This window comes from Phycodurus eques, unplaced genomic scaffold (assembly GCF_024500275.1).
Source record: "Phycodurus eques isolate BA_2022a unplaced genomic scaffold, UOR_Pequ_1.1 contig_69, whole genome shotgun sequence".
In the NCBI taxonomy this organism is placed as follows: domain Eukaryota; kingdom Metazoa; phylum Chordata; class Actinopteri; order Syngnathiformes; family Syngnathidae; genus Phycodurus; species Phycodurus eques.
This window is the reverse complement of record NW_026904066.1, coordinates 134378-159000: the sequence shown is the minus strand read 5'-3', so window position 1 is coordinate 159000 and position 24623 is coordinate 134378. Positions and strand designations below refer to the sequence as shown.

General features: G+C 44.7%; 2 non-coding genes across 2 annotated transcripts; one reads left to right on the top strand and one right to left on the bottom strand.

Annotated features, from left to right (window-relative positions):
* Positions 1–9922: 9922 nt before the first annotated feature.
* Positions 9923–9994, bottom strand: trnak-uuu (transfer RNA lysine (anticodon UUU)). Its single transcript has one exon. It is a non-coding gene; the product is annotated as a tRNA-Lys (tRNA).
* Positions 9995–16241: 6247 nt separating this feature from the next.
* trnal-uaa (transfer RNA leucine (anticodon UAA)) lies at positions 16242–16323 on the top strand. Its single transcript has one exon. It is a non-coding gene; the product is annotated as a tRNA-Leu (tRNA).
* Positions 16324–24623: the final 8300 nt, after the last annotated feature.

Sequence of the window (24623 nt, the reverse complement as noted above, 5' to 3'; positions counted from 1 at the left end):
TCTCGGGGACTTCAACAAAGCTAAACTCAAACACGAACTCCCTAAATACAAGCAGCACATCGACTGTCCTACCAGAGAAAATAATACTTTTAGACCACTGCTACACTACTGTAAAAAACGCATACCGTGCTATACCTCGTGCAGCCCTGGGCTCGTCTGATCACTGCTTAATTCACTGAACACTGACGTACAGGCAAGAACTTAAATGCGTGAAGCCTACAGTGAAAACAGTGAAAAAGTGGACCAATGAAGCCAATATGGAACTTCAAAGCTGTTTAGACTGCACAGACTGGAGTGTCTTTGAAAATTCAGCTGGCAGTCTGGATGAATATACGGACACTGTCACATCCTTTATCAGTTAATGTGAAGAGGTTTGTGTACCAACAAAATCATTTCGCACATTGAACAACAACAACCCGTGGTTCACTGCTAAACTTAAGCAGCTTCGCCAAGCTAAGGAGGACGCATATCAGAGTGGGGACAGGGCCCTGTATAATCGAGCTATATACCAGCTGAGCTAAAGAAATTAACATTGCAAAGAGGAACTATGCAGCAAAGTTGGAAAAACAGTTTAGCGCAAACAGCTCTTAATCAGTCTGGCATGAATTCCAATCGCTGACTAATTACAAGCGACGATCCCCCCAAGCTGAGAACAATAGCACACTAGCCAACGACTTGAATACCTTCAACTGCAGATTTGAAAAGGACAGTTTCACACCCCACACCCTACCCGGCCGGACCCCCGACCACTATCACACCTCTGACTTCTGCGTTAACCATCCATGAACAGGATGTGAGACGCATCTTCAAAGAACAAAAGATTAACAAAGCGGCAGGCCCGGACCATGTGTCCGCATCCTGCCTCAAAGTCTCGCTCGCTCCAGTCTTCACTCAGATCTTCAATAGATCTCTGGAAATGTGCGAAGTTCCATCCTGTTTCAAACGCTCCACCATCATTCCAGTCCCCAAGAAACCTGCAATCTCGGGTCTGAATGACTACAGGCCTGTCGCTTTGACATCTGTGGTCATGACGTCCTTTGAACGTCTCGTGATGGACCACCTCAAGAGCATCACAGGTCCTCTGCTGGATCCCCTGCAGTTTGCCTACCGAGCGAAAAGGTCTGCGGATGATGCAGTCAACATGGGACTGCACTTCATCCTAGAACACCTCGACAAGGCACGGGGACCTACGCGAGGATCCTGTTCGTGGACTTCAGCTCATGCGATCAACACCATCATCCCTGAACTCCTTTCATCCAAGCTTCTCCAGCTCAGCGTCTCACCTGCCATCTGCCAGTGGATTTACAGCTTTCTGACGGGCAGGACACAGCAGGTCAGGCTGGGGGGGGGGGGGCACCTCATCCACACGCAGCATCAGCACTGGGGCACCCCAAGGTTGTGTCCTCTCTCCGCTGCTCTTCTCTCTCTACATGAACGATTGCACCTCAGCGAACCCGACTGTCAAACTCCTGAAGTTTGCAGATGACACCACTGTCATTGGCCTCATCAAGGACGGTGACGAGTCTGCATATCGACAGGAAGCGGAGCGGCTGGAGCTGTGGTCCGGCCGACACAACCTGGAGCTGAACACGCTCAAGACTGTAGAGATGATCGTGGACTTCAGGAGGTATCCTTCGCCACAGCTGCCCCTCACGTTGTCCAGCTGCCTTGTGTCAACCGTCGAGACCTTCAAGTTCCTGGGAATTACAATCTCTCAGGACCTGAAGTGGGCGATCAACATCAACTCCGTCCTCAAAAAGGCCCAGCAGAGGATGTACTTCCGGCGGCTTCTGAGAAAGTACGGCCTGCCACCGGAGCTGCTGAGACAGTTCTACACAGCGGTCATCGAATCAGTCCTGTGTTCTTCCATCTCAGTCTTGTTTGGTGCTGCTACAAAAAAGGACAATCTTCGATTGAAACGGACAATCAAAACTGCTGAAAGGATTGTCGGTACCCTCCTACCCACCATTGGGCGTGCAAAGTCCTCTCGGACCCTCCGCACCCCGGTCACCAGCTCTTCCAGCTCCTTCCCTCAGGTAGGCGCTACCGATCAATGCAAACTAGAACTAGTAGACATTCCAACAGCTTCTTCCCTCTTGCGATCAACTTCTTAAACACCTAACCTATAATTCCATTACAACAAGCTGGCAATTTTTTGACTTGAGTTCGTTGTCACATTTCTGTGGGGCCAATTATGTATTACTCGTGCACTCACTGTAGTTGTCTCGCCATGCTGCACTATTTGCATATCTGTTGTTGACCAATACTCCTCGTTAGTATCGAGGGTATGCACTGATGTCACATTCCCACTGGAACACGCCACCTCATTGAGGTGCCACTCGGACTGAGTGGCAAAACATGCCTGTGTTCAACACATTCTTTTGTAGTTGCTGAGGATATTGAAAAATTTGACCCATCACTTCTAAATTTAAGTTTCAAAAGGTAAGTAAATACCAAGAAAAAAATAAGTTTGTATACTGTTCTATGATGCACCAGACAGAAGAGAGTACTTTTCATTTATGTTATTGTGTGTCTCATTGCTGAAATGCAAAACAAACATTTCTGCTAAGAATGCTGCACAGTCGAAAAGTAAATTTGACAATTATCAAAGTATATTAAACTCAATGAGGAATCGCAGAGCTTTCTGTTGCTAATTAACCGATATGGGATGATGGTGAACTCTGATCTTGACGCGCCTGTTATTCGTTTTATATCAGCATCAGAATTTATTTTCTTGAAATACGTTTCATCCTGAAGAGTTCATCTACCAGGTTTCACTTTTTAAATAAAGTATCCAGTGAATTATACATAAAAGAATAACACACAATTTTCAAGATATTCACACACACAAGTTGAGAATCTTAACACGTGTGGAAAGGCCCGTCCCTACATCCACTCGCCGGCAGAGTTGCTGTCTACATTGAGAGTGTAGACTAGGAAAGTTATTATTTTAATACTGTAATAATAATCTGTTTTCTGTATCTTACTGACAGATGAGGAAGGTGATTTCTTTTAATTTTCCTTACTAATGACGGGGCTGCCGGTTGTCCACCTGGTTCAGCCACGGTCGGTTTACCGGGGATTTCAGCAGGGTCGGACCACAGACTGTTTCAGTCAAGTCATCATCCTGATAGGAAACTGCAGCAATGGCAGAGGATGTCAATATTGATTGTATCAAAGGCTTTTGACAAGTCCAAAACAGGTGGGCTGCCATAGGTTTACAGGTGATGGGTCACTTAGTGGAGGGTCTCTCCTCTTTGTTTAGGTTGCTGTATATTTTATGTTTAGGTTGCTGTATATTTTAACCAATGTGCCTTTTTATTTTGTAGTGTATGTGACCTTTGGTATTGTTAGTGACCCCCCTTTTCCTCTCTCTCTCACTCTGTAAGCTTCCCTGAATGAATGTGAAAGTGGGTATTCTCTGGCTGGAGCTGTCAGCCTTGTCAAAACAGGCATTGCAAATAATTGGCAATAACAATTACGTTTTACTTTTCAAAGAAACAGCTTGAAGCAAGCACGCTTTACCTCTTATTTGGGAAACTGTGCGAGCGAGAGTGGGGACAGGCGGTAACGAACATGTTAAAAAGTGTGTTTTCAGTTAAGATAAGTTTAAATGTGCTGAAAGCATGTGAGAGGTGAAAACCTTTTTTTTAATTATGTGGTCTGTCGATATCGCTGATTTTCACCAATGAGGTCGGTCTGGAAACTATGAGAGTGAGTGTTGCTCTCTGTGCATTCACACACTGAAGCCGAGAAACAACAAGTGTCCATCAGGCTGCTGAACCCATCTGAAGCTAAATGTGGACGTGAGCGACATCCTGACCTCGATGATGATGCAGCTGAACAAAGGCGATCTAAAGATGAGATCCACGTCTGCTTCACCTTCACGTGAATACACGCACGCTAATTGACACGCACATGCTGCCCGCTTGATTGCATTTGTGTGATACAAAGGAAATATGAGTGAACTCGACTGACTCACTTCCGTTGATGGCGGCGTCCAAGATGTCCACCATGTTGACGTGGACGTGCCTTTGAAGCAGCGGTGAGCCATCAGGGCCAGCAAGGGCAAAACACGATCACAAGCATCGATCGACATTTACAATTCAGTGGTACTTTGATGCGAGAGTCTCCTAATTTACAAACGACTTTATGTATGATTATCAGCCGGTCGATTTGTTTTGCTTTATGTTGGGAGCAAGAATTGGACTTAGAATACAGTAGAATTCATTTATTTGATATATATGTGGCGGCACGGTGGACGACTGGTTAGAGCGTCTGCCTCACAGTTCTGAGGACTGGGGTTCATTCCCCGGCCCCCCCTGTGTGGAGTTTGCATGTTCTCCCCGTGCCTGCGTGGGTTTTCTCCGGGCAGTCCGGTTTCCTCCTGCATACCAAAAACATGCATTAATTGGGGACTCTAAATTGTCCATAGATGTGAATGTGAGTGCGAATGGTTGTTTGTTTGTATGTGCCCTGCGATTGGCTGGCAACCAGTTCAGGGTGTACCCCGCCTCCTGCCTGATGGTAGCTGGGATAGGCTCCAGCACGCCTGCGACCCTAGTGAGGAGAAGCGGCTCAGAAAATGGATGGAAGGATGATATATGTCACAAAACATTGAATAAAAACAGATGCATTACTTTGATTTAGCATGACAACTTTTTCTTTCTTTTTTTTTGTTCGGCTGTTAGGTCAAGCAGAAAGGAGGATCTGTATCCCTTTTATGCCGGAACAGTTTTACTGTAGACTTTTCAAGCTACCGCTGTGGTTTCTCAGTATTTTAATGGGTATTTATTTTGAATCAAAGTCGATCAGTCAAACAGAACAACGTTTCTTGAAGGGAGTAAGAAAAGAAGACAACAAAAGACAAAGCTGTAAACAAGATGAGGATAGTAAATCATTCTCTACAGTACCTAGAACAACGACACATTAGATAGGATTGTTGTGAGGGAAGGACAGGACAAGATGGAACAGGACAAGGACAGGAAGGGAAGCATGCAGGACAAGGGTCACTGTACAACTGAAGTGTGGTGGGAGTGGATATGTAAATTGTAAATGTCTATAGGACCAGTGTGCGTGAGAGGATACCCAAGAAATTTGCATAGTCACAAGTTATTTGTCGCAATGAGTGAGTGCCCCCACACCCAGCAAATAAGTCCCAAGTGAATTGACAGTGTCCTGTAATTGCTGTGTATGCACCACGGGGGCTGAGAACCCCACCCACTCAATCGAGAGGCGGGGTCGGGCCCAGGAGTTCACCCGAGAGCAACCCGGTGACTGACAGTGTTTAATGTTTGAATCTGTTCATGGAAGGACACAATCTGTGTCTCATCTGTCTGGACCTCAGTCCCAGGGACGTCATCCATCTGGACCTCTGCTTCTGGTGCAGGAGTTTGATGCAGAGTCAGAAGAGCTGTGGCAGCTTGCTCTCTACTTGGGTTCACAAGTCTTTTCGCCGAAGCTTCTTGAGATTGGAGACATCTTTCCAATTTGTGGACACGCCGATTTCAATCAGTGGTGGAGATGAAACTGAATAAACTTGGCACGTAGTCAGGCTGTAGGGGAGAGGTGGGCAAACTACAGCCCGCGGGCCACATCCGGCCCGCCAAATATTGTAACAAAATCGCCCCAATCACATCAAAATCATGACTATATTCATTTGACCTTGTCCTGTAAAGCCGAGTAGTTCCACCAGGTAGTGCAGTAGGTACAGTAATACATTGACTTGACTTTGGCTGGTCTGTTTTTACTCTGCTACTGTTCTGAACCCTTCTTCAACCATGATTGGGCCAAAGAAAGGAAAAGTCGACTGAGTGCCGTGTGTTTAATATAGAATGGACTACTAAATACTTTTTCACTGAAGTCCAGTCAAAGGCTGTATGTCTAATTTGTTAAGAAAGCATTGCGGTTTTAGAGGAATATAACATCAGCCGTCACTTTTCTACCAAGCATGCTCATTATGCTAACAGCCAATCAACGCAGGAACTGATGGCTACGGCTCAGCGGTTAAAATCAAGCTTGCAGGCTCAGCAAAACAACTTTATCTGACAAACTGCCATCCAAGATTCAGTCACACAAGACCAGTGAAACAGCGCCACGGGGTCTGCAGATGGAACTGACTGATCTCCAATCTGATACTGTCTTAAAAGAGAAGTTCAACTCTCAAACTGGATGAGTTTTATGCTTCATGAAGCGCAGACAAATTTCCAAAAATCCAGAAGATGGCACAGAGGATGCTGGTGGTTTTTAGCTCTACATATGTGTGTGAACAGACTTTTAGTGTGATGAACACCAACAAAACATCCTACAGATCCCAGCTGAGTGATGAACACCTCAGATTTCTGAGAATTGCCACAACAAAACAAACAGCAGACTTTGATGCACTGGCAAAAAAAAAGGTTATCAACAAAAACAACACTGTTCCCATTTAAAGTAAGTCTCAGTATTAACACTACAATGCCTTTTTTTGTTTGTTTATTTTTTTATATGTAAGCATCTGGTCCTGTCTTGGCCCGCCTGTCAAATTTTAAAAGTCAATGTGGCCCCTGAGTCAAAACGTTTGCCCATCCCTGATGTAGGGGATGATGGCTCTTCCTTTCTGAAAAAATAAAAACTAATAATAATAATAATGTTGTTCAATAATTAATAATAAATCATATAAAATTATATATATAATATATCTACATATATCTAATATAATATTATGTATATATATATATATATATATATATATATATATAATATTATGATTTGCTTAATTTTCTGGTTCAAGCGCAATTGTAGGTTTATGAAATTAACCAAAATCACATTGCGAAATCTGTAGCGACACTTCAAATCGACCATACAAATGTCCCTTTAAAGTTCACAACAATATCAAAATTCAATTCAAAGACAATCAGAATTACAAAGCAATCATAGAACAATGCTTTCAAATGTTCTTTTTTGACAAAAAAAATCCCAAGAGTCCACAAGCAAGCACGTCCATTTCTTGCTTTACGTTAGAGCATTTTGTTTTTGGAGGATTTCCAATGGATTCAAGACATTTCCATTCTTTTTAATGGGGGAAATGGATTTGATATACAGACAAATTCAGTCACCGTCACTGTTTAAATGACTGTATTTTTTAATAAGTATTACAAATACACTTTATAGTTCACCACCAAGTCAGGTTATTTACATTCTTATTTCAATCAATCATTCATCTTTTTGATATTGACATCACTAAAACATTGGACAAAATGTATGCATTGCTTTAAGGAAGTATGGGTCCTCATGGTCCATATTTCACAAACAAGTTCATTTTAGCGGCACGGTGGCCGACTGGTTCGTGCGAACCTAGTGAGGAGAAGCGGCTCGGAAAATAGATGGATGGATGGATTTCTGTACATTTGCATTCAAATTGTCAAAATGAAAGCATTTAAAATCATGTGAGGAGTGGGATTTGAACCCACGCCTCCATTCGGAGACCAGAAATCCCATTCAGAAGGTGCTGAACCTTGAGTCTGGCGCCTTAGACTGCTCAGCCATGCTGACATGTTGAAAACTGGCATGTTTTGCAAAAATTATAAATATATACCATCTTCAAATTCAGTGTATGAAAGTTTCAAATCTTTATTGTCTAACTGTCTCATTGTCAATGAAACTAGTCACCAAAAAATGTTGGGACACCAGCCATTTTGTGTCGAAAGAATACAGTACTGTAAAAAAAGTCCTTCTGCTTGTGATCCTCCACAGGGGTCTCCATCACCTTCTGTTGTCATGTGTTGACTTTAGCTGCTTGGAGGCTCCGCCCCTCTGCTCTCCTCACTTTGGCCTTCATCTTTAGTCTTCAAAGGGACACCAGTCGATAGAAACTTGGTGATGTCCTCGTCTACTTCATGTTTGCTAAGGGGGTGCTCTTCCGCATCCTCTTTTTTAATGGGAGTGGGCTCCAATTTCTCTTCCTCTTTGATGTGGTGGACCACTTCGTCCTCCACTTCCTTTAATGTGAGGGGGCTGTGGCTCCTGCCGCTCAGTACGAAGATCTTCAGTGATGTCTGCAAGACACAAAAATAAAATCTTGTAAATCAGGTAAATCTGTTCTCATGTTGTGTATTCTAGTTTATATTTCTATTTAAGGTTCATATGAAAGACAGATGAGTTTGATATATTGGGAAAAAAACTGGACAGGTCAACAACAACAATAAAATTAGGCTTTACACGATCAGGATTTTTGGGGCCGATCACCGATCACCAAGTTTAAAATAAAACGATAACCGATCACCGATCCGATCACAAGATGGAGCAATGTGTCTATTTACATGACTTGTTCATTTATTGTATATACTTGTGTCCTCTATACTGTATCCATTCATCCATCCATCCATCCATTTTCTGGACAGCTTATTCTCACAAGGGTTGCAGGCGTGGTGGAGCCGCCCCAGCTCAAATTATTTTCTTGTATTTTCGACAAAAGTTAAAACACCAATGACCTCTAGGGGGCATTCAAGTATTGGCCACTGACATAAGTTTAGGTCAAATCAACATTACAGGACAGAAATAATGGGTGCTAACTTACTGTAATTAAATTACTTTATTGCAATTAAATTACTTTAATAAATACTGTTAATGACATGCTTACTCTAACTTTCTCACTGTCCCGGCTATATGGAAGGGTTTGTCCAGAGTTTGAGTCTGTTTGACTACGCCCCCCACCCTCCCCACGCTGCATTGCTTGAACACGGCATGCTCCTCGTGTACATTCTTCAGGTGCTCAATCAAATTTGTGTTGAAGCATTTAAATGACGTTCCCCACGACGTATTTCAGTTGTGCACAGATTGCAAATAACTTACGTGTGGTTTGTCTGAGACACCGCAAAATAGTCCCACACCGACGACGTGTTTTTTCACCGACAAGTTTGAAAAAACTTTATTTGCCGTCAGATAGTTACAGTACTGCGCAACAAGACACGTGACAAGGCTAAAAATAAACTAGCTTTTGGATCATTCCCATACTGGGAATTGAACCGAGCGGTCCAGGGTGAAACCAGAATCCTGACCGCGAGACCATATGGGACATGATGATATTTCTTCAACTTATTTTTTAAAAATTCGGGACTTTAAATTTTAGCCCATAAAAGAATTCCGGTTACATTCCCACAACAGGAATAGGAGACCAGTGAAAACCAGTAATCCTGACTGCCAGATCATATGGGCTACGTTTGGTGTACCGACCACTTATTCTTTCCGATTCTATCATTTTTTCCAAGCGCAAAATATTGGAAATTTTCTCCATGAAAATCTAAGCCCAAATGGAGGAATTCAGGAAATGTTCCCATACTGGGTGTCAAACCCAGGTCACCTGGGTGAAAACCAGGAATCCTGACTGCTTGCCCATATGGGAAACGCCTTTGTTTTTTGTTTTTTTCCAAAATATTGAACGTTTCCCCAAGCTCAATCGGACGTTTTCTGCATGAATGTTAAAGCCAAATTGATGGAATGCAGGGTAAAAAATTGCTCTCATTCTAGGAGTTGGACCTGGTTCCCTGGGTGAAGATCCATGCCATAATATTGGAAGTCAGGTAGTTTCTTTTCCAGGTGACAAAGTCTAAATAATAGAGTTCAAAAGAGATTCAAGGAACATTCCCATACTGGGTGTCAAACCCAGGAGACCTGGGTGAAAACCACAAATCATGACCGCTTGCCCATATGGGCGACTCCTTTGTTTTGTTTTGTTTTGTTTTTTTCCAAAAATATTGAACGTTTCCCCAAGCGCTTTTTTATTTTTAATTTTTTTTTGCTGATGAATGTTAAAGCTAAATTGGTGGAATGCAGGGTAAAAAATAGCTGGGATTAACATCCATGCCACACTACCAGAATTAAGGGAATGTTGCCCTACCAAGTGTTAATCAAATGGGAGAGTTCAGGAGAGGTTCAAGGAACATTCCCACACTGGGAGTCGAACCCGGGCCACCTGGGTAAAAACCAGGAATCCTGACCACGAGACCATATGGGACACATAATGTTGGGTCTTCTTTCCAATTGATACACTCAGGCCAAAACAAAAGTGTTACATTCCCATATCGGGAGGAGGAGACCAATGAAAACCAGAAATCCTAACCGCCAGACCATATGGGACACGTTGGTCTGCTGGTTTTTCAAAGCATTTCCCCTTACTGGAATTTTTCGACAAGTGTTAAAGCCCAAATGGTGGAATTCAGAGAACGTTCCCAGAGTCAAACCCAGGCCTCATGGGTGAAAACCAAGAATCCTGACCGCTTGGCCATCTGGGAAACACCTTTGTTGTGTTTTTTTTCCCCAAGCTGAATCGGAAGTTTTCTGGATGAACAGCCAAATTGGTGGAATGCTGGGTAAAAAAAATACTCTCATACTGGGAGTCAGACCTGGCTCCTTGGGTGAAGATCCATCCCATAATACTGGACCTGAGGTAATGTTACCATACGAGGTGACAAAGTCTAAATGGTAGAGTTCAGAAGCGATTCAAGGAACATTCCCAAAACAGTAGTCAAACCCGGGCCGCCGGGGTGAAAACCAGGAATCCTGACCACTCGACCATATAGTGGTGTCACTTCAACTTTCTTAAAAAAAAAAATCTTCACTTACTTTCAATTTTTCGTAAAACGACCAGGCCAAAACAAAAAGAATTCCGATTACACTCCCATACCGGGAGTAGGAGACCAGTGAAAACCACTAATCCTGACTGCCAGATCATATGGGACACGTGTTGGTGTCTCTGACACTGATTCTTTCCAAAATTATTAATTATTTTTTTCAAGTGCAAAATATTGGAAATTTTTTGCATGAAGATCAAAGCCCTTCTTCTTCTTCTTTTCCTTTCGGCTTGTCCCTTTCGGAGTCGCCACAGCGCGTCTTCCTTTTCCATGTCAGCCTATCGCCTGCATCCTCCTCTCGAACACCAACTGGCCTCGTGACTTCCCTCACGACATCCATCAGCCGTCTCTTTGGTCTTCCTCTCGCTCTCTTGCCTGGCAGCTCCATCCTCATCATCCTTCTACCAATATAGTCACTATTTCTCCTCTGGACGTGTCCAAACCATCGAAGTCTGCTCTCTCTAACTTTGTCTCCAAAACTTCGAACCTTGGCTGTCCCTCTGATGAGCTCATTTCAAATTTTATTCAACCTGGTCACTCCGAGAGCGAACCTCAACATCTTCATTTCCGCCACCTCCAACTCTGCTTCCTGTTGTCTCTTCAGTGCCACTGTCTCTAATTCGTACATCATGGCTGGCCTCACCACTGTTTTATAAACTTTGCCCTTCATCCTAGCAGAGACTCTTCTGTCACACCTACAGCACATCTCACCGCTGTTCTGCTGCCCTCGTACATGTCCTGTATTCTAACATACTTCTCTGCCACTCCAGACTTCCGCATGTAGTACCACAGTTCCTCTCTGGGTACTATGTCATCGGCTTTCTCTAGATCTACAGACACAATGTAGCTCCTTCTGACCTTCTCTGTACTTTTCCATCAACATCCTCAAGGCAAATAATGCATCTGTGGTACTCTTTCGAGGCAAGAAACCATACTGTTGCTCGCAAATACTCACTTCTGTCCTGAGTCTAGCCTCCACTACTCTTTCCCATAACTTCATTGTGTGCCTCATCAACTTTATTCCTCTATAGTTCCCACAGTTCTGCACATCACCCTTGTTCTTAAAAATGGAAGGAAACGAAGGAAAGTCAAGAGGCCAAAAAGGCTTTGGAGGAAACTGTCCAGGAAAAAGACAGATACTGCTCCTCGCTAGACATCATCTGTAGGTGCCCAGTTAACCTTCACTACAAAGACAAGTAGTCACCAGTCAAGAGTTTTGTGGGGTAGAGAGGCCTTAACAGTACTACATGTTTGCGAGTCGACTTCAAACAAAGGGCTCATCCGGGTTTTGGAAAGCAGACCCAGAGTCGTGGTGGTACAAGAAGTATTCCAGATTCCATTTTACCCATCATACCTCTGCCCAGACCAACGGGAGAAACCGCACACACCACTTGCACCAACCCAGTACCCAGTTGCTCGGAAAGTAAAACAACCCCATAAACGAGTTGATGATCTTTTCAACATTTGTCTCTCCCCAGAAAGGAGCAACGAGAGCTGCTGAGGAGATTGTGGTTTCTATCTCCAACATGCAGAAGGTTTGCTTAAGTGGTCAAATACACACATTAATTCCACCCCCCCTTATAGTACATATTTTATTTATTTTTAAGTACTTTAACTGACTGTTTAGTTCTCACAGAAGAAGAGGGGCCATCCAAACTTGAGAAAATCTTGGCCTTCACAACAGGAGCATCTGTGGTACCACCTATTGGCTTTACTCCAACTCCTTCTGTCCAGTTCCTTCATCAAGGAGATGATGATGCTTTTTCTCTGTTCCCTCTTGCCAACACGTGCATTAATTGCATAAAGTTGCCATTACGAACTGTTTAAGGAGAAGTTCGGACGTTTGCGTGAGGGAACACATATGGGTTTGGCCGAGCATGAACATGTTATTCTCAAATGTGAAAGTACATGGCTAAGAAATCTACAGAAGTAACAAAAATGTTTTAAGTATTTTTGTAACAAAAATAAGACAGTTTTCATTAAGTTGACCTATAATCACAAACTCTTGAGAGGGGAAAAAAACAAAACCCTTGGTCTTCTTTAACAGATGTATAGTCAATGTTCAGTCACTGAATAAAGTTCAGAAGTGAACAGAAAATATCTATTCCATGGTTACCATCATTTTCGAGTGGGTTCACTTGTTCAATCATGTTCATTGTAATGTCATCCATGTTTGTATTCATTTCTGGAATCACCATGTGGTGGATTTTTTTCGCCTGTGGTTCCGAGTCGGAGGTCACCCGGGAGAACTCCGACGTCCGTCGGGCATGGGATGAATGAAGACTTCGAGACACTTGGCGTTTGGGCTAATTCGATTTATTGAACAAGCCTTAGTGTCATAACAGCTGCTTACATTGCCAGAACGACGAAAAAGCCCCCGAAAAACCCTGGATCTATGTTTATCAAGCTTTCCTTCTCTGGGCATGGCTTTCGTGCCTCCCTGGGTGCATCCGGAAGGATGGTGTTCCTCATGACCATATTTGGAATCGCACTCGCTTGCTGGTGCCTCTTCGTCTGGTCAATCTCCCTCCCCTGCGCCCTTTGCTGCGATAATGCAAAACATTCCTCTTTGAAGACCTGGCCCCTGTTGTAACCCCCAGACAGGTTTCTGTCAGGGGGGAAGCAGGACACCCGTTCTTTGATGTAGAATTACAAAGAAAAGATAGTTGGTGTGAATACAGGTCTCCAACCATTTGACCTTCCCAAAGGAAGTCTGGTTTCAGTACTATTGAAATATACTACATATTCCCCCCTTTAATGAGATCCCCGAACTCATTACCCGACATAGAAGCAGCATCTGACACCAGGCAAGAAACAGCAAACCAGCGTCAGCCCAAAAAGTTAACCTATTATCTACAATTTGGAAGAATCTATTTGGTCAAGACAGCCTATCATGCTCCATGGCATCTACTTAAGGTTAACCATTAACTAGGAAAAACAATTATCCTACTAAGGCCGAATCACTCCCTGCGTCCCCTCGTCACCCCCTGAGGCCACACGTGCGTACCAAACAGCCAAATAAACCAAATCTCCTCCCCGCTATCAAAAAGGAGCCAATCCCAAATTTATCAATTTGTACGCGCAGTCTCGTGGAAGCGCCAAGGTTTCGCGGCTCTCGGTAGAAAAACCTTTCTCAAACGAGACGAGGAAAAGAGCGAGAGCCATATCAAGTCTCCTTCAGAGCCCCGTACATCAAAACACCCAAAGGGACCCTGACACGGATAACAAACCATGCCCAACAGGATAATACAAACATCGAAATAAATGAACAAAAAATAGCGTAAAACACAAAAAAGAACTGTGGAAGCAAACATATCAAAATACACACAAATGAAAATAAAAATCTTAAAGGTGGTCTCCCTCCATATGGTCTACAGCTCGTGTCATTTATGAAGAAACTCAGAACCCTTCCGCTCAGGGCCCGCTGTCCACCATCACCGTCCATGAATTAGTCCCAGGATCCAGGTTTATACAGGCGGGACCCCCCACAGCTCCCGGACACTCCTGGAAAAACAAAACCACCTGCCAGTATTTTGCAACAAAATCAAACCTAATCCAACACATTTTCAAATGGATATCTAACAGTACAACATATGGAGGGCAGTTAGTTCCACACATCTGAGGCAGACACGGTTGTGGGAGTCGTTTACTCCGTAAGTGCTAATACCCCCCTTGCATCGCTTTATGCCTCCAAACCACTGCGGACATGACTCCTGCGCGTACCACCGCTGAATATTATTTTGTTTTGTAACACCCTTGCATGAAGGAATCTGAGGCAAGAAAATGACCTAACTTCCATTTAAAAACCATCCACAAAAGTGTCCATTAGATATGCATCTATTACTATGGACTTCATTGATACCACGTCACCATTAGGTTCACCCCCCTTGAAAACTGGCAATTGTACTGTTGCTCGCATGCTATCCGTTAGCAGAACCAGCAAACCCCCTCGCTAGCTGGCATCGCCGATGCGTTCAGGTTTATTGACGTGTGCTTGACATGAGGTGAAGGAAGGGTGACGGACTTCCTCATTTGTATCGTGGACAGTATCTCCGCCTGTCATGCGGAAGACTGGGTTTCGATTCCCCGACTGGGAGTTGAGTTCATGTGGTCTTTAGCTTTTGGTGGGGCTCTTCTTTGCGCTAAAACAAAAAAGCCCATCATTATGTTTCCCAACAAGGACCTAACGTGTATTTGGCGAACATAACAACCACTACACGACTGAAACTGGTGCTCTCATACTATCCGTTAGCAGGACTAGCAAACCGCCTCGCTAGCTGGCATTGCCGATGCGTTCAGTGCATTGAAATGTGCTTGACACTAGGTGGAGGTAGGACAAGAGACTCCTCGTTAGTATCGTGCACAGTATCTCCGCCTGTCACGTGGAAAACTGGGTTTCGATTCCCTGACTGGGAGTTGAGTTCATGTGGTCTTTTAGCTTTTGGTGGGGCTCTTCTTTGTGGGATTTTGTTTTTTTCAGTAAAAGTGAATTGAGGAAAGGGTCACTACACGTGGGCCTCAGCCAATGAGTTGACAAGTCTTAATTGCACAATATTTCTCACTAAGAGTAAGATGTTAAATGATAGCAGGTCCACAACATCCTATGACCAGACATACGATAACAGAGAACGAGATCCATATAGCAGAGGATGGTTTCGACCAATCAACCTCTGGGTTATGGGGCCAGCACTCTTCCACTGCGCCACTCTGCTCTCTAGCCATTGTAATTGGTATGTACTCTTTTACCGTCTGACAAATATCAGGCAGCCGCCAGCAACAGGGCTGTTCAGGTTGTCTCATGGCTGGATCATGCTACAAGACACATTTGGTCCTTCCCGATGACACTATATCAGACTACTGCATTCAAATCTTGACATTTCTCGGGTAGACACTACTCGACATTTATTCCGATAGCACCCTATCCCATCTTTTACCATCAGTGGGCTTTATCTTGTCAAATCAAACACTGTCCGAGAGGTGGAAGCAGAAAACGTGTCACCGGTCAACGCGACGGGACACACTCGTTACGATGGTGACGACAACAACAATGCGCTGTGTCAATGTCTTGTTTCTGTGTGTGCCTGTGCATGTGAGTGACTGTGGGGGGACAAAATGTGGAAAAACCTGTTCATCACTAGGGCTCGGGAGAGAACGTTCATTGAAGGATTGCTTGAGGTGTGTTCACGTACTTTTCATACAATACGGCTCGCAAGCAGGCAACAAAACGTTATGTACCCTAGCAAGCGCAAGTTCATACGGTTGCACGTAAACATGCCGGCGTTCCGTCGAATCATGCCCTAAAGCTTTGGCAGACATTGGTTTGTGCGTGAGAAGAAATGTTAACAACAGCGCGCAAGTATGTTGACAACTTTAAGGACGGGAGGTGATGCGCCGGTCAGAATACGCAATCCTACTGGTCTCTGTCAAGTTGCGCTGTCGGAGAGTTGTCGTTTATATGTCACACTACACGGAAGACATCAAAAAAGAACCCAATTTTCCAGACTTCATTTTGGTGTCGCAGGGCCAAATCGTTTGCCGTGGCTTATGTCACAATACAGGTTTTGTCACCATACTTCGTTCGGGCGGGCTTACATTTATCATAAAATTCCCAGTACAAAAATGGGGTTTGCAGGTAGTGTGGACGAGCGGTCCAAGGTGCTGGATTTAAGCTCCAGTCTCTTAGGAGGTGTGGGTTCAAATCCCACCACTGCCACTTCCTTTTCAATATCCTACCATTTTGTCTGGCTCTGACAAGGCGTTTGGGACAGTACGTATTTTTGGCCACAAAAAGGTCGATCTGTTTGCCGTTCTGTTTGGACTGTTTGCTTGTCGCCGTAAAATATTAGCTCCCCTGAAAGTGTTTGCCTTAATGTCATTACCTTTGTCTTTCACGCTGAACTGTCGTGCCACCTTTATGGGTACTGACTCAGTGATTTTAAATTGACAGAACAATGAATAAAGGACAAATTTTTTTTGTCAGTACGAAGTGAATTGAGGAAAGGGTCACTTCCCATGGGCCTCAGCCAATGAGTTGACAAGTCTTAATTGCACAATATTTCTCACGAAGAGTAAGACATTAAATGATAGCAGTTCCACAACATCCTATGAGCAGACATACGATAACAGAGAACGAGCTCCAGATAGCAGAGGATGGTTTCGATCCATCGACCTCTGGGTTATGGGCCCAGCACGCTTCCGCTGCGCCACTCTGCTCTCTAGTTGTTGTAGTTGGTATGTGCAACAGGGCTGTTCAGGTTGTCATGGCTGGATCAGGCTACAAGACACATTTGGTCTTTCCCGATGACCCTATGTCAGACTACTGCCATCAAACCTTGCCGTTTCTGGGGCATACAGTGGCAACACTACTCGACATTTATTCCGATAGCACCCTATCCTGTCTTTTACCATCACTGGGCTCTATCTTGTCAAATCAGACACTGTCTGAGAGGTGGAAGCAGAAAACGTGTCACCGGTCAACGCGACGGGACACACTCGTTACGATGGTGACGACAACAACAATGCGCCGCGTCAATCTCTTGTTTCTGTGTATGCCTGTGCGTGTGAGTGACTGTGGGGGGATAAAATGTGGAAAAACCTGTTCGTCACTGGTGCTCGGGAGAGAACGTTCATTGAAGGATTGCTTGAGGTATGTTCACGTACATTTCATACAATACGGCTCGCAAGCAGGCAACAAAATGTTATGTACCCTAGCAAGTGCAAGCACATACAGTTGTTCGTAAACATGCCGGCATTCCGTGGAATCATGCCCTAAAGCTTCAGTAAACATTGGTTTGTGCGTGAGAATAAATGTTAACAACGGCGCGCAAGTATGTTGACAATGGCAAGTACGGGAGGCGATGCGCCGGTCACAATACGCAATCCTACTGGTCTGTCGGAGAGCTGTTGTTGATATGTCACACTGCACGGAAGATATCCCAAAAAAAAAATCCAATTTGCCAGACTTCATTGGCGTCGTAGGGCCAAATCGTTTGTCGTGGCTTATGTCACACTACAAGAAGTTTTGTCTTTCCCGACATATGTCGGGACCCGATCTGGGAAATCGGCTGCGATAGGTAATCGGTGCGTGAATTGCTTCGAAGCAAGTGGGGAAAACAGCCTGATTCAAGGAGGTGTTAAAAATGTCTGTTAAGACATCTGTGAGTTCAGCTTCACAGTCCCTCAGAACACGACCATGTATGTTATCTGGGCCTGGGGCTTTTCGTGTGTTGATCCTGTCGAGAGATCTTTTCACGCTGTCCCAGGTCAGTGTCAGCACTCGGTCACCATGAGGGGGTGGAGTCTTGTGTGCAGGAGTGCTGTTGTGTGCCTCAAAGTGAGCAAAGAAGTCATTTAGCTCATTTGGCAGGGTGGTGGAGCTGTCGCAGGTCTGTGGTGTGGGTTTATAGTCCGTAATGGTCTGAATACCACGCCACAGACTCCTGGTGTCACTGAAGCGGTGGGCGATCTTCCTGGAGTACTCCCTCTTGGCCTCCTTGATGCCACGGGACAAATTGGCCCTGGCTGTCCTCAGGCCCTCCTCATTCCCAGATCTAAAAGCCGTGTTGCGGACCTTCAGTAGTCTGTAGACCTCCCCCAACAGCCATGGCTTCTGATGAGCACGGACACTGATGGACTTCGTGGTGGTGACATCATCCATGCACTTGCTGATGTGGGCAGTAAAAGTCTCTGTTTACCCCGAACTGCAAAGATTTTCTACTTAATTTGTCTCTTGTTTTCATTTCACTTTTTTTATAACAAACAGTTATATGCAAAGGTTAGCTAACTATGCATCCGTCCGTCTATTTATCTATTCATTAGCAATCAAATCTATCCATCTCTCTGCCCATCTATCTTTCAGGAAACAGTTACCCTCCAAACCCTGTTTGTAGTGGAGACATATAAAGATATGTGCAAAAGTTAAAAAGCCCAGACTCCTTCAAAGATAGGAAAACTAACTATTATTAAAATGAAGTGTAGTAATTGGGTGAGTAATGATTTATCCATGCTCTGTTTGGGACTATAATTTTAAATAGGTAAATTGGTTTGTTTTGCTAGCAAACACATTGTAAAATAGTGTGCATAATCATCAACGATACTGTTATATAGTGGTAATACACTTATGCAATCGTTTAAAATGTGTGTCAATAATATGGTTGTGGTAATGCTAAAATTAGGTGGTTTTCCCTGGGACATCCCTACTTTTCGGCCATACTACATAGAGAATGCCCGATCTCGGCTGATCATGTAAGGGGCCTTAACAGATGGGGACCAGAAATAGGCCGCTGCCTTTTGAGTGGCCCCAATGTTGTCATTTATGAACTCACATTTATTTCAGTATGCTCGGTGCTGTTCATTGTCATCCCAAATGCATTCAAACGGGCACTCAGGTGAGTGAACTCAGAAAGCGCCGATTTGTAGATGGACTACTACTCAGTTTCTCTCCAGATTGAGAATTTTACTGACTTCATCCTGCAATAGTTAAAAAAATACATATTAGTTCAGAATGCATGTTTGAAGCTGAACAATGAGTACAGTTGCGGAAAAAACCCGTACATACCTTTAATAAAAACAGTTTGCATGGGCACAGGCCGTGTCCCATGCAGCCGCACCATCCTAACTGCATGCATCTTATTTGGACCAAATAGACATGAAAATAATACCTGTAATTGTACTGTGTGTGTGTGTGTGTGTGTGTGTGTGTGCGCGCGCTTAACAGAAGTACGATACTGTGTTTAAGTTTAGTACCTTTGACAGAGCAATAAACACACATTCATTTACACGTTTCTGCATTGTACCTGTGTTGAAAATGCATCTGAAAATGGCGACTCCATGTGGACCATAATAATACTGCAATGCACATCATATACCCACACTGGCAACAGTATTCATTCGTTACGTTATTTGAAAGCATATTTATCGAACTTAACAATCATGTGACAACTTGTACACAAAAAAATAAATAAAATCACTGGTTGTTTGAATGGATGGCAACGTACGACAGCCACAGCTCGAATCACTAAGTAGTTGGTCCGTGACACTGATGCAAACTAAGTACAGTAGCGGTGCTTGCGACTGGGACTGCCAGGACAGAACATTTTCTGACAAAAAGTGTGACCAAAAAAGAAATAAAAGGAGTGTGACCTGAGTTGGGTGTGAGTATTTTTAAACAGAAAAGACAAAAGTGTCTTCATTTTTACATATTTTGTGATTTAATTTCCAGGATTCGTATTCGTATTCTTTGACCACCAACGATCGAATCAATTCGATCTCTTACTCTATGTACTAATTCCAAAATAGTCCAGTAGTCTAGTCAGCTGAGATACCTACGACCCTCGACCAGATAAGCGGGTCAGAAAATGGATGAATGGATATTTATAATATATATCTATATATTATAACCATTTATCTAAGTGTTCCGAATAAAGACATATTTTTTTTGCAATTCTCTTATAACCCTCCCAAAAATTGTGTATCGAAACTGTGATATATATATAGGAGAAGCGGCTCAGAAAATGGATGATGATGGATATATATATATATATATATATATATATATATATATATATATATATATATATATATATCATCCATCCATTTTCTGAGCCGCTTCTCCTCACTAGCCTATACCAGCTGTCATCGGGCAGGAGGTGGGGTACACCCTGAACTGGTTGCCAGCCAATCGCAGGGCACATACAAACAAACAACCATTCGCACTCACATTCACACCTACGGGCAATTTAGTTGTCAATTAACCTCCCATGCATGTTTTTGGGATGTAGGAGGAAACCGGAGTGCCCGGAGAAAACCCACGCAGGCACGAGTCTCTGCTAGGATGAAGGGCAAAGTTTATAAGACCGTGGTGAGGCCAGCCATGATGTACAGATTAGAGACAATGGCACTGAAGAGACAACAGGAAGCAGAGCTGGAGGTGGCGGAAATGAAGATGTTGAGGTTCGCTCGAGAAGTGACCAGGTTTGATAAAATTAGAAATTAGTTCATCAGAGGGACAGCCAAGGTTAGATGTTTTGGAGACAACGTTAGAGAGAGCAGACTTAGATGGTTTGGACACATCCAGAGGAGAAATAGTGATTATATTGGTAGAAGGATGATGAAGATGGAGCTGCCAGGCAAGAGAGTGAGAGGAAGACCACAGAGAAGGTTGATCAAGGACTCCAAAAAGGGTGGGTACTCTGAACTGCTGTTTGGCACATAGGCACAAACAACAGTCAGGACCCGTCCCCCCACCCGAAGGCGGAGGGAGGCTACCCTCTTGTCCACCGGGGTGAACCCCAAGGTACAGGCGCCGAGCCGGGGAGCAATAAGTATACCCACACCTGCTCTGCGCCTCTCACCGTGGGCAAGAGAGTCCAACCCCTCTCGAGAGGACTGGTACCAGAGCCCAAGCTGTGCGTGGAGGCGAGTCGACTATATCTAGTCGGAACTTCTCGATCTCACACACCAGCTCAGGCTCCTTCCCTGCCAGAGAGGTGACATTCCACGTCCCTAGAGCCAGCTTCTGTAGCCGGGGATCGTCGCAAAGGTCCCCGCCTTTCTGCCAACGCCCAGCTCGCACTGCACCCGACCCCTATGGCCCCTCCCACAGGTGGTGAGCCCAGGGAAAGGGGGACCCACGTTACCCTTTCTGTCTGTGCCCGGCCGGGCCCCATGGGTGCAGGCCCAGCCACCAGGCGCTCGCCTTGGAGCCCCACCGCCAGGCCTGGCTCCAGAGGGGGGCCCCGGTGACCCGCGTCCGGGCAAGGGAAACCTGAATCCATTTATTGTACTTGTCATAGGGGTTTTTGGTGCCGTGCTTTGTCTGGTCCCTCACCTAGGACCTGTTTGCCATGGGTGACCCTGCCAGGGGCATAAAGCCCCAGACAACTCCTCGGATCATTGGGACACACAAACCCCTACACCACGATAAGGTGACGGCTCAAGGAGGGGATAAACATTGAAGCCATAATTTATTAACAATGAGACAGAATCATGATTAAGTTTGCAATTTAACATTATGCAGAATAATTTTGATGGCATTACATAATAGACCAGCACCACCTTTTCACTGCCACCATGGGGTCACCCAGTCCCTCAATAACCCCTCTGCTCGTGACCTCAACCCCTGATGCCGCTGCTTATCATAACAAAACAATCCTAATTTTAGCAAGAGTTATGTTCTTAATACACAAAGACATTCCATGTCAGAAAATGCCATAAATTACACACCTACACACACCCACTTTGAAGGTTTATGCTTTCTTATATCAAAGTCAACCCGCTCATTTGTTCACATATCAAATAATATGTAAGTATCCTTGAATTGCTTCAAGTATAATTCACAAATTCAGGTCACAGAGAGAACAAGAATCAACGATGCTTGCAATACATCCATCCATCCATCCCTTTTCTGTACCGCTTATCCTCACAAGGGTCGCGGGCAGCCTGGAGCCTATCCCAGCTATCTTCGGGCGGGGGGCAGGGTACACCCTGAACTGGTCGCCAGCCAATTGCAGTGCTTGCAATACATAAGGACGAAAGTAATGAACAATTTTGTGTACCAAATAATTTGGATAACAAATGCATGGTCTGCTCGGTATAATATTTTTCCATATTCCCACTGTGCCCACCTGTCGTCGTGCTGCTGGAAAGTCGTGCCCCACTGAAAAGATCTGTCAATCTTTGCACATTTAGGTTCACATCCGTTGTGGGTGCAGGCGGGCCGAGACGACCCGCTTAGGGATTGTCTAGATTAACAATTGTTGACTACCCCAGCAGTCCCTGCTGGTCTAGTGGTTACGATTCGGCGCTCTCACCACAGTTGCCTGGGTTTGGTTCCCGGTCAGGGAACGTTAATCCTTAAACCTATTTGGTCATGTGTTACTCAGCATTGACTGTGATTTCCGTTGACCTGGGTTTGGTCCTCTCTTACTGCAGCCCGATGGGGTGCACAAGCCAGTGCAAACTGTAGGCTGGTCCCAAGCCCGGATAAATGCAGAGGGTTGTGTTACGAAGGGCATCCGTCTTAAAACTTTGACAAAACAAATGTGAGTGTTCATCCAAAGAATTCCATACTGGATCGGTCGTGGCCAGGGTTAGCAACGTCCGAAATTCAGCTACTGTGGGTCGAAGATGGGTTTAAATTTTATTACCATGGTGTAGATGGGAAGAGGAATGGAGTAGGGGTTATTTTAAAGGAAGAGTTGGCTGAGAATTTCTTGGAGGTGAAAAGAATATCAGATGGAGTGATGAGGCTGAAACTTGAAATTGAGGGTGTTATGTATAATGTGATTAGTGGCTATGCCCCACAGGGAGGATGTAACCTCGAGGTGAAATAGATATTCTGGAAGGAGCAAGACGAAGTAGTTCTGAGCATCCCAGACAGAGAGAGTCGTGATTGGTGCAGATTGTAATGGACATGTTGGTGAGGGAAACAGGGGTGATGAAGAAGTAATGGGTAAGTACGGCATCCAGGAAAGGAACTTGGAGGGGCAGATGGTGGTAAACTTTGCAAAAGGCATGGAAATGGCTGTCGTGAAAGAGGCTAGAAGATAGGGTGACCTACAAGAGCGGAGGTAGAAGGACGCAGGTGGATTACATCTTGTGCAGATGATGTAATCTGAAGGAGTTTACCGACTGTAAGGTAGTGGTCGGGGAGAGTGTGGCTTGACAGCATAGGATGGTTGTGTGTAAGATGACTCTGGTGGTGGGGAGGAAAATTAGGAAGAAAAAGGCAGAACAAAGAACGATGTGGTGGAAGCTGAGACAGGACGAGTGTTGTGCAGCTTTTCGGGAAGAGGTGAGACAGGCTCTCGGTGGACAGGAGGAGCTTCCAGAAGACTGGACCACTGCAGCCAAGGTGATCAGAGAGGCAGGCAGGAGAGTACTTGGTGTATCTTCTGGCAGGAAAGAAGAGAAGGAGACTTGGTGGTGGAACCTCACAGTACAGGAAATCATACAAGGAAAGAGATTAGCTAAGAAGAAGTGGGACACTGAGAGGACCGAGGAGAGGCAAAAGGAATACATTAAGATGTGATGTAGGGCAAAGGTACAGGTTGCAAAGGCCAAACAAGAGTCATATGATAACTCATGCCAGGTTGGACACAAAGGAAAGAGAAAATTATCTCTACAGGTTGGCCAGACAGAGGGATAGAGATGGGAAGGATGTGCAGCAGGTTTGGGTGATTAAGGATAGAGATGGAAATATGTTGACTGGTGCCAGCAGTGTGCTCGCTAGATGGAAAGAATACTTTGAGGAGTTGATGAATGAGGAAAATGAGAGCGAAGGGAGAGTCGAAGAGGCAAGTGTGGTGGACCAGGAAGTGGCAATGATTAGTAAGGCATTAATGAGGATGAAAAATGGAAAGGCAGTTGGTCCTGATGACATTCCTGTGGAGGTATGGGAGCATCGAGGAGAGGTGGCTATGGAGTTTTTGACCAGCTTGTTCAACAGAGTTCTCGCGCGTGAGAAGATGCCTGAGGAATGGAGGAAAAGTGTGTTGGTGCCCATTTTTAAGAACAAGGGTGATGTGCAGAGCTGTGGGAACTATAGAGGAATATTGGTAGAAGGATGATGAGGATGGAGCTGCCAGGCAAGAGAGCTAGAGGAAGACCAAAGAGAAAGTTGATGGATGAGAATGTAACCTGAATTCTTTTGTTTTGGCCTGGTCGTTTTACGAAAAAGTATGCTTGAAAGTAAGTGAAGATTTTTTAAGAAAGGTGAAGTGACACCACTGATGGTGTAGTGGTACACTTGCCTGACTTTGGTGCAGGCAGCGTGGGTTCAGTTCCCACTCAGTGACGGTGTGAATGTGAGTGCTAATGGTTGTCCGTGTCTGTGCCCTGCGACTGACTGGCGACCAGTTCAGGATGTAGTCCGCCTTTCGCCCGAAGTCAGCTGGGATAGGGTCCTGTGTCCCGTGACCCTAACCAGGATAAGCTGTGTCGAAAATGGATGGATGGATAGATGGATGGATGGATGGTTGTGACACCATTATCTGGTCGAGTGGTCAGGATTCC